The sequence below is a fragment of the Anopheles moucheti genome, chromosome 3 (genome assembly GCF_943734755.1).
Source record: "Anopheles moucheti chromosome 3, idAnoMoucSN_F20_07, whole genome shotgun sequence".
NCBI lineage: Eukaryota > Metazoa > Arthropoda > Insecta > Diptera > Culicidae > Anopheles > Anopheles moucheti.
The window spans coordinates 85,712,886-85,725,608 of NC_069141.1; the positions used below are offsets into that span (position 1 = coordinate 85,712,886).

The following is a 12,723-nucleotide window of genomic DNA, read 5'->3' on the forward strand; positions in this document are numbered from 1 at the left end:
GAGCGATCGCTAGTGTAAGGAAGATGGATGAAACGGAAAGCATCCTCCATCTTGCTTAAACTTCCCGTCCGCTGGTACGATATTCCATACATTACCAGCTGTTTTCAGATTTCCGATACCAGGAGAGCATCCACGGAAGAGGTAACACCTAGTAAAAAAATTTTGCTCGAAAACCGCCGAAAGGTATGCAATGTTTAAACACTAACTTTCCCGTTTTTCGTGAAAAATTTCTTCGGAAACTACCAGTTTCCGAATGTATAGTACCAGGAGAGCATGCACGGAAGAGGTAGCTCCTGGTACTGCGCCGTAAGGTATGCAATGTTAATACACTAACTTTGCAACCAACTTGCAATGCGCCGTAAGGTATGCAATGTTTAAACACTAACTTTCCATACAAACCAGCTGTTTTGAGATTTCCGATACCAGGAGAGCATGTCTCTCAAGAGGTGACCCTCAGACACTCCGGCACTCAGTTACTCAGTCACTCATGCCCAAAACAGTTATCGTCTATAATAACCTTCAAGATATTTTTGTTAAAATCCCTCATCTGCATCTGCAATGCTACTGATTCGGATTGGGTACGACCCCCTGAAACCATGCAAAGCTAATGAAAACATGCTATCAGGCGTTTTTAAACTAGGCCTGTAAAAAGTGAGCTATTTCATTACAAATGGATACAACAGTATTAAATTTTGTTTTATCGTTTTACAGCTTTTTTAGTTTCATTGAGTAATCCTTTTCAAATGGATTATCTATTTAATTGCTCACGTTATCGAAACATACGCATTCATCGTCTAAGCGTTGCCATTTGTTTTACACAATACCATGCTCCAAATGCAATCGGAACAGGTTGGTATAGATGAGAAGAAAAATTATTTATTTAGAAAATTGATTATCAATTACAATTACACGGTTCAGGGCACTGCAACGGTTGTACCGCTGCCAGTACGCATACTGGGCCACTTTATACGCCGTACGACGCGTGAAGTACAGCAACAGCACAAACCGAGTTCCGATCGACTGCAGCATCTACCATTTATCTCGCCGCTCCGTTCAACCGGTGGGACAACGTGCCGAGAACGCTATCGATTGAACATGGGAGATAATAAATTTCGTCGACCGTACCGGTATGCTGCTGGCAGCCCGGGGTCAACGTGTATGTCCGGCGGCTTCAGTTTACAGTTGACTGTGCGCTACCGGGTCGGAATTTGTTGTGGGCTTTCGGAGTTTGGTTGGTTTTGCATTCGCCCAGCCAGGGTGCTGGGAAATTCCGAGCACGGCCGGAAATACACCCAGACAACACAACTCACACGCTCGAATGGAACGCTGGTTTTTCCGATATGTATGGTTGCGGCACGGGTACCGGGAGCCTGACCGGCAGAATTGTTTCGGTGAATCAGTTCTCGGCTCAGCTGGAACCGGATATCCTGATTTTCTCCATCAAAATTTCCACGACAGTACGATCGCCGCTAGCCAACCTTCGGTGCGTGTTCCCGGGGATGGGTCGAAATCAACCGAATGGATCTCGATTTCCATCGACCTCTCCTTTACCCTTACCATTTCACCTCGAATGAGTGTGTGTGTGTTTGTGTTTCTGTTTTTTTCCATTCTCATCCCCGTATGTACGCGCGTCCTGCGTGAATATTTCAATGTGGTTTGGTGCGTGTATAGACGCTTAGTATTTGCACTCAGCTCGAATTCCACCTTTTAAGCACGCTTCGTTGCAGATGAATTTAGAATGAAATAAAATCGCAATGAAGAGATGAATCGTGCACCATGGTTATGTCCGGTTCGATGATTCTATCAAAACCCCGGGGCTGTAACTGCTGGCACCAAAGGCGAACAAGGGTCTTTGCCGTTCCTTACCGTAGGCACTTGTCACCAGCCTCCTCGACCGGTCTCGTGTCGCCAACGGACAGTGCCACTGCTGGTTAAGCTTTCTTCCGCTTGGAAGCTTCCTTTTTCATGCGGTCGCACTATCGCTTCGGGGAGGAAGGGAAATGCGTTCGTGCGACCCATGTGTATCCATCCCAGCCCCCACCGTTCAAGGTGTGAGCCGACACGTGCAGCACCCGGGATGATTTATGCAACAAAAGGTGTACACCGGCGGAACAAATTTGGAAATTTCGAAATTCGATTAATTGGGTCGCTGATTGCATTTTCTCGTCAAAGTTCCAGGTGTACGCGGGCGACCAGGCCCGGCATTTGCATTTCCTGGTAGTACGGCTGTCGAGGGGCTGGATTTGGATGCAGGTGTCGGTGCAGTCGACTATACATTAGATGCATTACCCCGAGCATAGATGACTCATTGGAATAGGCATTTGGAAGCAATTCATTTCAAACGCATCGAACCGTAATCATTACAGTGCGGGATTTGTGATAATCTGATGCTAGCTTTACGTGTTAGTTGTTCATGAATGTAATGTTACGAAATGCGTAGCACTTTAGATTGATTTTGATAAGTAAATTAGATAAATCAATCAAATTTGTGTCTGTAGTTTACAGTGTTGTTCGATTTTTTTTACATCAAATTGGAAATATTACATCCTTATTCATGATAATCCGATTGAATAAAGTGAGCAAACTCCCTGTCAGTTACTATAAAAAAGATCAAAATATAGTTTAAAATTCGCAAAAGGACTTGCGTTATTGTATCAATTTACAATACATTATACTTTTGGCCTTGATATTGTCATATAAAAGATGTCGTCTTTCTGGATTCTGATTCCGCAAACAATGTGCATCTTTGAAATTAGGTTTGAAACGATTTTGCTTGCTGTGTAGCCACACAATGCACGGTTCATAACTGATGCAGCTGGCTGGGACAGATCGAGCCGCAACCGTTAACAATACTCTACGGCCCTGTCTGACGGTGAACGCCGGAAGAGCAAAATTGCAACGACACCAACCGAATGATGGATCGGATAAGAAGCATGGGTGCAGGATAAGCATGTTCAATTTCGAAATTTATGCGCTGACAAAGTAGATTTTAAATTCAATTCGTAGTACGGCTCTTTTTCCCCGTGCGGCAAACTGCCGTCGCTGCCATCCCGTGATGCAACAGCAGCAAAGATGGGCGAGCAACGGAACAAAAATGGATAGAATTGGGTAGATGGAGTTTTTCCCCTTCGTTTTGTACGGTCCCTCGTGCCTGATTTGAAGCATGTTAGTGATCAAGTTTTGTAGTTCTTTGTAGGGAGAGTGTGGAGCACTGCGAGTGAAAACCTAATAGAGTGAGGGATTATTAGTTGCAGCGGCGAAAAACTACAATGTTGGTTGTTTCACAAATACTTGTTGGTTTTTGTGAGCTTTAAGGGTAAAGGAAAATCCTTTATTCGAACGAAGTTTCCACTTAAGTTTGTCGGTTTTAAATGAATCGTAAGTACCTTTGAGAACATGATCAATATTTGATCAACCCTCGTATACAAAAACTCGAAAAATCTGATGGAAACTAGATGGAAGTTAATCGGAATTCGGAGATATGCCAACAGCTATTTTAACAATGAGGGAATTATTTTAGGATACCAAAGCACCCTAACTCGCAAACCCCATTGTTTGGCTTCTATCTGTCAATCTACCCCCCATACCGATCGATGTTTAGCACAAAACATCTAAATATCGTTTCGTTTTCTTCACTCACCCGCAGCGAGTTTGTGAAGATTTTCCATTGTACCCCATCCCGGACAGTGCTGGCCGTAGGGTTAGACTAAATTTAGTTCACCAAACAGTCGTCTGTCCACCTACGCGCATCGCAAGTCCATCCATCGAGTTCCAATGTTGGCTGCAGCACGGCAGGCGGCCCACACGCGAATATGTGCTGGTTGCTGGTGCTTCGAGTTGAGCGAGATTTTGGCAACGGCTGGTGTCAGTAGCACACATAAGTTTGGATAAAAAGGTGTAGCAGGTGCGGCCGTCACGGACAAGAAGAATCCATGTCGGTCATCAGTGTTAGCGCGCGTAGGTTCGAGAGCGAAATCCGTTATAAATAGATTGATATGCTTTCCATCGGTTGTTAAGCGCAATTTTGAATAGAATGTGAAAAAATTGACAGCACACAAGTCTTGTTAGCTACAGTAAGTGAGGAACAGTGCACAAAAGAGCGACAGATTGTATAGGGGAAAGTTCGTTCGTACTTACCTTTTGCTTATAGGTAATTGCAAAAAAGCTGCAGTTCACTCAAATACGATTTATAATAATGTATCTTCACCACTTCACACCGCAGCGCAATCAAAATTGAGCTGGAAATAGAAAATATTTGAATCACACAAATTTCGTCACTTCACCAACATTCACTGTGAATCCTCTTCTAGCCGTTGACGAAATCCTCTCGAGCTATTAGCGATAAGAGCTCTACCCTCTGATGGTTCAAGTATCCACCATCAAGTGGAGAAAATTTTCGACCGGAAAATTTTCCCCAAAACCGCACACACCCGCACACACACACACCCACACACGTGCACATTCCAACACACTCACTGGGATACACTTAAACACGCACAAGCTGGAAAATGGAACAATTTCGCGCATCATCATGCTCAACTGGTGCTCGGTCTACACTTGCATGTGCCATTTTCCACGGACACTTGTTTGCAAAAAACAACCCAACCTCTTCTACCACTGTTTGCAAAGCAAAAAATACGAACCGGGTGAACTTATTTCCACCATTTCAATTACCCATGCAAACACCCGATTGATAAGCAGGCAGCGCACCTTCAAGAAAAGCGGATGGAAATCACCAAACCACCCAGACAAACGCTTCAGCTCTACCGATGGACAACGGGCCGACATCAACCATAACCCTGGCAAACTAGTATGGCACAATTTTCCACTGTTGGTGCATGATTGTTTGCTCTCGCTTTGGTCCACCAACGGCGTAAAGCGCTGTCCTGCTTGGCTATAAATTAGTTCGTCTCGGGGTTTTCCGCATCCCCTTATTTTACTCCCCATCGTAGTGTGGCAATCCAACCCAACAGGCGACGGTTGAAATAATTATGATACAAATATTCATGCGCAGTCACTCAATACAAACTCATGTGTGTTCGTTACGCTGCGTCCCTTAATGGTTTGGAGAGTGCGTACGAGATCGCGTTGAGGCAGGATTTGTACGATCGGTTGCTTCTTTGCGGTTTTGCTTTCCGCTCGTTACAATCTATATGTTCGTCTTTCGATCATGCCAGACCTTACAGTGTGTGTTTTTGTGGTGGATGTTTTGCTCTGAATGGGGGAATGTGGGCGTTGGTGAGGTCGAATGATCAACACTACTTTCGTCACAGTCGCGCTGTGGATCGTGCGGTTGCTGCCAAATGTTGGGTGATGTAAGAAGTCTTGCGAGAATATTTTTTTGTTATAAGATAAAGCGTTTTGGCATGCAATGAGTATTCAATACTGTCTCAGAACGACAACCATTCTGAGTATGATACCAGTTTTAACATTCTACAAGCAATCCTCACTTATTGAATCACCCAACAGCAATGCTTGTCCACCAGCATAAATTAACATGCATTTACAGACAGATAGTTTTCCTATGGATTCCGAAATCGTATGTGTTGGTAGAGCCGTTTGAACTTGCGCCATATCGCATCACATAACGGTGACGTGGCCGTGAATTATGATTGTTGGAAGAAATGTTCTGATCGCAGGAAATTTTGGTAAAAAGTGTTTCTGTCAGGAATAGTAGTAAAATGTGTATCAAACGGCGACGAGATGTAACCCTGGTATAAATAAAATATTATTGTGAAACGAACAAGCATTTACTTCTATTTTCTATTCTATTTTTCTAAGCGTTTTACCGTTTACTATTTTAATTATGAAACGAAACTAAGGTGTTATAACAATCCATTCCTTTATTCCATCGTTCCGGAGATGCCGTCATATCCTTATTTTGGATTTACTTATCAATAATCTTCCACACTTTACATAAAACCTAGCAGAATCATCATTGCAAATAGATTTCTTCCGTAATGAAATTGTTCTCCGTTTGTGTCCACCGATCAAATGCGTATATTTAGCAAATCAAATCCCGAAAAACACCAGCGTTGATGACGGTAAGGAAGAATTGCCATCCAAGATTCTCTGTCACTTTCGATCAGTTTCACCAGCGAAAATACACAACTTGAATTAGTCTTTGAGCCAATATTTAGTAAAAACCCACTTTTGTCTGTATGCGTGTCAAATGCGGATCATTTTGGAGCGTAGTTGTGTGCACGGGAACGGAAGGTGAAAAATGGTCGTGAACTTTCTTTGGCACAGCGGTGAATTGTTTCAACCTTCCATTCCTACCATTCCTCCAGCGCGTTGCGCATGAAAGGGAGATGTGTTAAACAAACACAACACGGGGTGCACGGCGGAGAAAATGTATTTTTCGCCGGTGGTTTCGGACGGTGTTCCGAATGGAATTTCGAAACGAAGGTAAAATAACTCGCGTAATACAACAGGTGTTTTTGATGCCACCCTTTCACCAGCCTGCGGTAACAACAAACGTTGCCCATTGAGTAATGAGTGTGGTTTCCCAAGGGAAAGCAAGAGAAGGCGATAGAAGATGATAATTTTGAAACGATTCTTCAAAGAAAAATTGTGCACAGCTATGTTTTAATTTTATTTACACTATTTGGATTGGAAAATTGAGACGGTTTATTATATCAGGAACTGCACCTAATGTGCCTTTAAAATTTGCATTTTCAATGATGAAAAATCTTTTGAAGTCTTGTTACCCAAACTTGTTGCGCGTGATAGTTTGTTTACAGTACAGAACAAAACTGGAGGGATAATAAAGTTAGATTTGTAAACAATTCTTTCTTCTCGGCAATGTGAGAGTGTCAATAACAATACAGTCCTTCCACAGCGGATGCGTAATGAGACGAAAATTGCACAAATATAAAAATAACCAAAAGCAACTCAGCTGTGAGCCCGATCCACAGCGTGATCCACAGCGCCACCGGGTTTTGGATAATGAGAAAAGTTGCGATTGTTTGCGTCCAGCGCATTTGTGAAAATAAACGTTTACCATCGCATCTGCAGCTGACTTCCGTTACGGAACGTTCGGAAATGAGTTCGATCTGTGGAAAATGGTACGCAAAATGCTATCTGTTTCTTCGGGGCCCGTGGCCGTACGAAGCGGCAAAGCAGCAGCAGTTGTAGCTCGGCAACTTTCACCACATCATCGACCATCGGCAGTTTATTATGATCTGCTTAACCGTTCGTCCGGCATCGTCGATGGAGCCAAAACTTTCTTCCAGCGTGCCGGATAGCGTACGGTTCCGTTGCGGTTACGGTGCGCCAGCCCGGGCTCGATACGACACAAGCGAGCAAGGAAATGATTATTTCGGGTTTTCGGAAATATTTGTTTGCCAAAAACTTTCCTAATGCAAATCCATTGCTGCTGCCTCGGTGGCTATGCGTGTCAGCATGTACGATGACGAGTTTTATAAAGCAATCTCGCCCTGTTTAAAAACCTGTTGATTAAGCCGTACCCCACATTACATCATCTCTTATCTCGGGCATCATCGTTATCGTAGCGTCTTGGAAAGTTAGTGTGGTGGGATTTGAAGTGGGAAAGTTCGTTGGAATATTATTAGCGGCTGGTGGGTTCCATTAAAACTTTTCTAATTCATTACTATTTAGACTACAGAGTACGAAACTTGTTTTTTTTGTGAATGGGTTTTCAGTGAGAAATAACTCTAATGTGACCACAATATTATATCGCTTGTTCTGATCATCGATATTGCTAAAACAATGTTTATATTATTGTTTTACAAAGCCATCCATATATTTTTTTTTTGTTAGTACAAATTCAAGGGCTTTGTTGTCTATTCTCAGGGAAATGTCTTCAGTTGACTGCCATATTGTTATTGTTATATCCTCTTCAAACTACATTTGCATTTGATGGAAATTAAAGAAAATTGTCTATTAAGTGCTAATGCCTGGAAACCCCCTTTGAAAGACGTATAACTTTTCCTGACACTCATTCCTCAAACAACAAGTTTTGTTTGCCAAGGAATTATAATCAAGCTATATTTACACACCAAATAAACGGTCGTAAAATGTATGTACAGTACATGAAATTTGAACCATAAGAAAGAGTTCACCTCAGCTGTTCGTGACGGAGGTGAAGCGTGCCTGTTGTAACAAGCACAATTTGCAGCAATTTTTATTAATTATTTTCGTCCGTCTCAAGGGTAGAATTCTTCAGCGATGATGACGTTTTACCAAGTGAACGTTTCATCGTGCGATCCTCTTCGGGAGAAGTGACATCGGCCGTAATTAGCGCACGTTCATCAGACAGTACAGGACAGAATGGGTAAAAATAGCTCATTCAATTCGAAACCAAAATAAACGGTAAACGCATATAGAGAGCCGCGTAGTTGCGGAGACGGTGAAGAAAATGGGTCGTTACGAAACAAGAATAGAACGAAATTTCAGTGTCATCGGTCTTGTTGAAACGAGACACGATCAGTAAGTTCTGCGTTGATTTGATGTATTCTTTAAGGAATTAACAGCGAATAAAACATTTTAATCCTTTAATTTATTCCGCAGTCCAGTGCACAAACAACCCGAAAGGTGTCAATTTGTGATGCTTGTTTAATTATGCATCAAACAAAATTGATTTATTTTTCTTTCCTACCATCAAAGATCAATTAACACACTTTATGGCAAAAAAAAACTAAAAAGGAACAATCCAAACAAGAGCTCACTTATCCCAGCAAGAGCAGGCTCCCCAACCTTTCAACAAAAAGGCTACGGGGAAAATGGATGCTCTTATAGCGTTTCTTGGTGTTAAAGTGTTGAACAAAGAAAAAAAAAGAAAGCTGCCCTACCCTCGATGAAATGGGTGCACGGTCGGGGTAGGAAAAACGAGCGTTTTAGGGAACGTTCCGATCCCGTGCGGTTTCATCGCAGAGTGCATCGAAGCGCACGGCATTGGCTTTGTTTCGAGCGTAGAAGTTAAATATTTACTTAGGTTCTGATCCTTTGTAGAACGTTTGTGTGAACGGTTATGTGTGTGTGTGTGTGGGAAGGGAGATGTAATTCGTTACACTTTTCCTTCCTTTATGCCGTGCCTGTGATCCATATGCTGTGCCGAAATCTGATGTCATACCATTCGTTCCATCCCAGCTGTCCCCCGAACTTTAAAAGTACTTTATGCAAAAAGGATATTCAACTCCATGCACCGACCCAGATTGGTGGGTTACGTGGGCAGGGATGCAGGAAGAATAATATTAAAATCGAGTAAATGGAGATGAAATCAGAGCGCTTGTTGTTTGCGAGAAGGAGCACCGTGATTGCCCTTTCTCCGCCGTTCCGCACATGGTTGTCATTTGATAAGCTGCCATTTTGCATTCTGTAGCTGAACGTTCCGTTAAATCCTTTTTGTCGTGAGTGTGATTACAGTGACGATAATGAGAATGTGGTGCGTATTGTATGTTTCATAAGTAGGGAAAAAGTGGCATACAGTTGGTCGCATGTTTCGTGTTCCTTTTCTACCGCTGCTCTTTGTTGAAATGTGTGCAATGATGAAGGCCCATTTTCCGAACCAAAATGTACCATATGTAGAATCAAAATTTGAATATTATTTCATTCTAGAGAATGATTGTTATAATCAAGCTTTTGTCAGCTTCAAATAATAGTCTGATTCAAACTGGCGAGAAACATCTAGATTAACTAAAATCATTATAGCAAAAATAGGAATCGATACATTTGAGTTCGTTTATCAATAGCATACAAACAATTCGGCACACCTCACTTTGCGCTTTTCGCAACCAACAACGATTTTTCCACCCCAATTCTCTTCATAACCGGTCAACAGCATCAAAACAAACGCACCAAATCTGCCGGTGATGGGTGACCATCCTCATAGTCTTGCTCCAATGAAATCCTGCCCGAAAAGGGAATGGGAGGGCATTGTTGTTAGTCTGCCATTTCATTTGTACAATAATAAATCTGAAAACAAATTAAAATTTGCATAATTAATGTGCGGAGCAGCGGGGAAAATAATAATGTAACGATTATTATTGTTGTTAGGCTAACGCTTGCTGTTTTGACCGTGAGCTCACGAAACATGTTCGACGTTTGGCACTGATGGGAAAGTGTTTGCACAGAAACGTTTTTAATATGGTGCATCAATATGCATTGGGATAATGGAAATAATGATCCATTACTATTGAGATATTGTACACGTGCTTTCACATTTAATGTGTTGTTTATTGAAGTTTGCTAGCTTTAGTATGCGTATGCGAAAGTGTTGAGAACATCTTAAACATACTATCTCAAAATGCCATATCTTTTTTTGATTTTGTTTAAAGTCACATACATCAGTTTCAGTTATTATAGTTCCTTAAAATATAGTGAAATAGAATCATGGCCCACCGTGCTTCAGGCGCCGCTTCAAGTGTAAAATGAAAGCTTTTGCTGTATTTTTTATTATGAGCATAATATGAACCATTACACTGCTTTTAGGTGGCATCGCTCGGCTCGGTTCCGTTGCAGCAGTTTGCCGTATTCTCGGAAACGCTTCATTTTCTGCACAACGCTTAAACGCCGTTCAATTAAATTCCGCCCGAAGTTATGCAGCGCGCGTAACAGCTTAACGTCAACTGCTGAGCTGTTTGGTGTGTTTTCCATCAAACGAAAAGCTTTTAATGGCACACATTATCCATGCAGCCACCCACTCGCAACGATGGTAATTAGTGTACGCAAAATAGAAGTTAAACTTAGTTCCCGCCTTCGGAACATTCCTGTGGATAAGCCGCCTATACGAGCTCGGGAGTGCATCACAGCCGAGATTATGCCCAGCGCACGGATGCAGCGATGCAAAAACTAACACCTAATCATCCGACGGTTGTCATTCGCAAGGCTGTAAGTAAGGGGCGAACAGACACAACTTTCGCATGCTTAAGCGACCGAGAGTTTGCGCGGATCGGGTGCGATAGGATAAAGTGAAGTTTGGTGAGATGAAACTTCACACTTTCTTGCGGCTTTCTTGTTTTGTCCTGGGTTCAAGGAGCGTGTTGAAAGTGCCGCTTAGACGAAAACTTTGCACTTTCCCGGCCCGGTATGTAAGGCTTTTCTTGGGCCTGCGGGTTTGGATAGCCGAGGTTTTCCACTAAGCTTCCGGTCGAGCGTTCCGTAATGGATGGCGGTTAGTTCTTTGGTTTGTGTGTGTGTGTGACCATGGCATGTGTGAGTGTGAATGAACGGATTAACGGGTGTAGAAGTGCTTGCCAGATCCAAGGAACGGGTAAGCTGACATTAAATGAGTGTTTTTAAAGTAAATTTTCTTAACTACATGGAATACCCCATGTTTAGCTATGATGATCGTGGCTTAAATGTATTATACCTAGTTGTTTCGAGTAATTCTCGAAATGTTGAAGGTTCCTTACAAACCGTTGAAGTTGAAATGATACAAACCGAGCACACGGATATCATTTTTGTGCTTTTTTGTTGTGTTGTGTTTTTGTTCTTGAATTTTTACAACCCTTCAGATATATGTGTCTAGAAGCGGACAACGAGTCATCGCGCCTTTTTATTCGCTTTTAATAACCATCCACATGCCTCCATTACTGTCAGTACCGTCGTGAAGAAGTTAATCATTCCGTGTTTCAGGGTTAAATACATTATCCACTTATCCACTTGGCGATGGTGGTTTTTCATTCCACTTATGTGCTGGTTAAATTTGACGCGCGATGAACATAGCGAGCATAGCAAATACTTGCCAGTTTTCGTGGAAAAATGTACGGAACATTTTCCAGTAAAGAACGAGCGCGAAAGGGTAGGAAATATAAATAACTTTTGGCAGGCGGGTCCGGGTGCATGCATGTTGAACTTGTTTCTTGTAAATTTTATGCTCGTTTCCTCATTTTCGACGGTCAGCTTTACACCCGACACCCGTGTCATCCGGTACCCTAACGAACTGTTGACCGATACCGTGCCTGGGGTGGTGAACCGAACGATGCATTATTTAGAAAATAATTGCAAGTGTGCATTAACAGCATTTGTTATCTCAAATGACTCAATTATATGGCACGACGACATGCCAACCAAAACGCACCGCATAATCTGACCAACCCGTCCGTGCACAGCGAATAACGACACCGACCAAAAGTGGAGTATTGAATGCACGAACGGAAAACTCCCGTGGAAAAGGCTGTCCTTACGTCCTTTGGTACCCGTCGGTTGAACTGGTTAAAGAAAGAACAAGTCAGCGTTCAACGGTTGGGCCAACCCGTCATCATCCAGTGACCTCGTTGGGGTTTGATGAGGAGATTGATTACATATGCAGTAAATACAATAGTCGGGAAAACGGTACGCCGTGGTGTACCGTGAACACATGGGCAATACCCCGTACTGTGTGTCACATTCACCGATGGCTCTGTATGTGTGTGCTGGTGTGTTGCACCGTGCCGGATCGCTTATGCGTTTTTGATGAATGTGAAATGGTAATGGGTACCTTTGGGGATAGACTTTTTTGTGTGGAGAAGAGTGAGTTATCGCCCTGAAGCAGACTCATTATCGAAGAAAAAGGTATAGTTTGTACGGAAGTGTAGACAGGAGCAGTAAAAAATATTCCGAGGCATGTATTTGAGAGCCTTTTTCCCTTTCGTTTGCCCCCGGGGGTGAGTACGAAGGTGCAGCATTTTAATCGATTGTTTATTTAAGTATTAGTTTTAAAGGAAAACACCATTTACCATAATTTCATCGCCCAAAAAATATAATAATTAAAGCTGCCTC

The 12,723-nt window shown here is 42.5% G+C and overlaps 1 protein-coding gene across 3 annotated transcripts in view; it reads right to left on the reverse strand.

The window, feature by feature from the left end:
* LOC128301868 (putative mediator of RNA polymerase II transcription subunit 12) overlaps nucleotides 1–4,747 on the reverse strand; it is an 89,340-nt gene extending 84,593 nt beyond the window's left edge. For all 3 annotated transcript variants that reach the window (XM_053038524.1, XM_053038523.1, XM_053038522.1), the window contains exons 1-2: nucleotides 4,675–4,747; nucleotides 4,138–4,238 (exon numbers count right to left, since the gene is read on the reverse strand). The gene's annotated coding sequence lies outside the window, so the exon portion shown is untranslated. The remainder of the gene's footprint in view (nucleotides 1–4,137; nucleotides 4,239–4,674) is intronic.
* Between the last annotated feature and the right edge of the window lie 7,976 nt (nucleotides 4,748–12,723).